This window comes from Hipposideros armiger, unplaced genomic scaffold (genome assembly GCF_001890085.2).
Source record: "Hipposideros armiger isolate ML-2016 unplaced genomic scaffold, ASM189008v1 scaffold_43, whole genome shotgun sequence".
Classification (NCBI taxonomy): Eukaryota; Metazoa; Chordata; class Mammalia; order Chiroptera; family Hipposideridae; genus Hipposideros; species Hipposideros armiger.
In genome coordinates this window covers 3,624,969-3,628,295 of record NW_017731393.1, presented here as the reverse complement: position 1 = coordinate 3,628,295, position 3,327 = coordinate 3,624,969, and the positions used below count along the sequence as shown (strand labels likewise).

Here is a 3,327-nt window from a genome sequence, read left to right as displayed (position 1 = left end):
GGCCCAAACCTGGACCAGTGATGATGACTGATGGCGTATGAGTCATATACGATGAATGCTACGTGTCTGGAAGTCTGAGGTCCAAAACAAAACAACATCTCGTCTGTTTGTTTACTCCCTTGCAAATGATCTTGTGGATCGGTGTTGGGAATATGCAAGGAGATTGCTTTTATAATTTTAAACTCATGGATTTCTATATTATTAATATAAATGGATCAATAATAGAACAAATAAATATGTGAATACATTAAAAAGAGCATGAAGACTTACCAACTATGAATATATGTGGTGAGGCAAGAAATATAAATTGATGAAATATAAATATAAATTGATTTTAAGAAATACATAGACCCAAGGACGTTACCTCTTTTTCTAAGGATCATATAGACACTGATACTTACAAATAATATTCGATTTTTATAAGCCTGTGTCAGTTTCGAGTTGAGGATGTTAACCTTGTAATATATTACATATATTTATATTTTCATATGTATATATGTTCTGAAAAATTAATAAATACCTAAATAGCTGGAAAAATGAAATGAGGAAGGCAATGACTGATGGAGAAAATGTTTTAATTTTTAATTATCTGCTCTGTCTTGTACCCAGAATCGACACACTCAGGCTGATTTAAGTATTTTCCATGGTAACAAGATCTATGTGTGTTAAGCATAGAGATGAATTGTGAGTAAAGGTTAAAGTTCTTCTATTTGTTTAAGAAATGTTTTTAAAGGGTATTCGCTGCATTGTTAAAAGTGTGAAATGTAATAGAAAACACCAACCATGGAAAATGATAACTATGGGATATTATGAAGCAGTATATTTACTAATGCATATAGGAAATATTGATGACAATTAATAAAAGAGAGATAACAATGTAGCAGATGATCCTATCGGCAGATGTGGAATATTCGTTGCTCTTCTTCTTGTGGTTTTGTGAATCATAGGGTTTAAAAAATTAACTTTAATAAATGAAGACATTAATGCATTAGTGTGTATGAGAATGAAGAGAAAGAGGCTGAGGTGTGGAGCAATGATGACAGTTGGAGGAGTATGAGTCACAGATGATGAATAGCACATGTCTGAAACTCTGAGGTCCAATAAAAAGCGAAATATCCTCCAGTGCCTCTGTTTGAAGTGATCCTATAGATAGATGCTAGGAAAGAAAGAGAGCCTTCATTTTTTTTCTTGGTTTGTTTTCATGAAGTTAGATTCTACTGTAATAAATGACTCAAAAAAGAATCAAGGTACAAGTATAAATAAGTTAAGATGAAGAGGGTGACTGACACATGTCCACTCAATATATGTGGTGAGACAATACAAATTAACATTTATTGAAAATACTTAAGTTCATTAAGAAATGTAAATGGTTCACGCGTCTTGCCTCTTTGGCTAAGAATGATACAGACAATGAATAGCAGTCGAAGCTCTTGTTCTTGGTCGGTGTTGAGTTTGATATTGTTTGGTTTGTTAAGAGAAAATGAAGAAATAGGACCACCATGTATTATATCCCTAAGTGACTGTGTAAATGAAAGGTGAAATCATGCATCCACAGAGTGTCTGAATCTTATCATCTGCTCTGCTGTGTCTTCCCCAGGATGGACACACCTGAGCCCATTAAGCCATGGTCATCCTTGTGCGTAAGCGCATGTGAGTAATAGTCAAATTCTTCTCTTGGTTTGCATTGCTTGTTTAGAGTATTCACTGTACTATTGAAAATAGTATTAAATATATTCAAAGAAGACTAGCCATGCCTCAAGCATAATATGAAACTGACATGAAACTTGATGTTGTTGAGTAGATATTTGCATCAGTGAAGCTGTTTAATGAGAGGCATATTCATTAAGGCAAATGGCACTATAAATAGATATTAGAGCTATGAAGAACCTTGTCCTTGAGTATGTATGGCTTCGTAGATAGTTGTTTTATTAATGAGTTGATGAATTGATCAGTAAGCAGATGTAGATGAGAATGAAGAAGAGATCCCCAAGCCTGGACAGGTGACTGTGACTGATGGTGTATGAGTGGCGATGTGTCTGGAAGTCTGAGGTCCACCACAAAGAAACCCAGTCCATTCCCTGTGTTTGAAATTCTCTGTTGTCCTACAGAGAGACTTCAGGAATGTACAAGACTCTTGTTCTTGGCCTTTGTGTTCATAAATTCTATAAAATATTATTAAAGACTAAATGACAGAATAAATAAATAAAGATGAAGAGGGTGAAGTATTGTTTATTGTTAAAATATACCATAAAGAAAAATAATACTAATGTAAATTGAAATCAATATTAAATGAATCAAGTATATTACATCTTTAACTAAGGATGACATATAAAACTATAAGTAAGAGTTACTGCTCTGAATCAGTTACAACTCTGATATTTAATTTATTAAGAGAAAAATATTACCATTAATCAATAGCTAAATGGCTGTGTATATGAATGGCGAAAACAGTGGATCAATGGAGAGAATGTCTCAATCTTTTTATTGTCTCCTCTGCTTGGTGCTATTTAGAACAGATGCTTCAAACTGATTTCAGCTTCTGCTGTGACCCAGTCATCATGTAGTCTCTTGTGTCAGGAAAGAAACCAAGGTGAGTAATGGGCAAAGTTCTTGTCTTGGTTTGGTTCATTTGTTTAAAGGTATTCATGGTATTCATAAAAGGTATTAAGTATAATAAAAAAGTTAGCTCTGTCCAAACATAAATATAATATGAAATACCATGTTGTTTAATCAATGTTAAAATAGATTAATCAAAGAGATATAGCCTATATGGGAAATAGACTATGTTAGGGATATTAAAATATTTTGTTATTGGGTTTTGTGAATCATTGATTCATTATATTATCTGTGAATTATTTATGAATTAATGATTTATTCAATGTAAATGTAGAATGAGTGAGGAAAAAGAGACGAAGACATGGACCAATGGTGCGACTGGTGGTGTATGAGTTATGAACGATGAATACTATGTGTCTGGAACTCTGAGGTCCAAAACAAAGATAAAAAATGGAATTCTTCTGTTAGAAATGATACTATAGACAGAAGTCAGAAATATACAAAAATTATATTCCTTTTTGGGTTCACAGATTTAGATTTTAGTACTACTATTGGATCATTGATAGAACAATTAAACAAAAAAATAAAGAGGAAAAATGTTAAGTATTATCTAACTATGAACATATGTGGTGAGGGAAGAAACATTACTAATAAAATTTGAGGGAAACAGTGATGCCTCCTAAGAAATAAATGAATCAAGGGTGTTAACTCTTTTTTTTTTCAGGTTTTAAAATTTTTATTTTATTTTATCATTATTATTATTATTTTTTT

The 3,327-nt window shown here is 32.3% G+C and overlaps 1 long non-coding RNA gene across 1 annotated transcript in view; it reads left to right on the top strand.

Moving 5' to 3' along the window:
- LOC109381001 (uncharacterized) overlaps positions 1-3,327 on the top strand; it is a 30,593-nt gene that overhangs the window by 7,097 nt on the left and 20,169 nt on the right. The window contains exons 2-4 of the long non-coding RNA XR_002123607.1: positions 610-684; positions 1,598-1,650; positions 2,512-2,590. This is a non-coding gene — a long non-coding RNA (uncharacterized LOC109381001). The remainder of the gene's footprint in view (positions 1-609; positions 685-1,597; positions 1,651-2,511; positions 2,591-3,327) is intronic.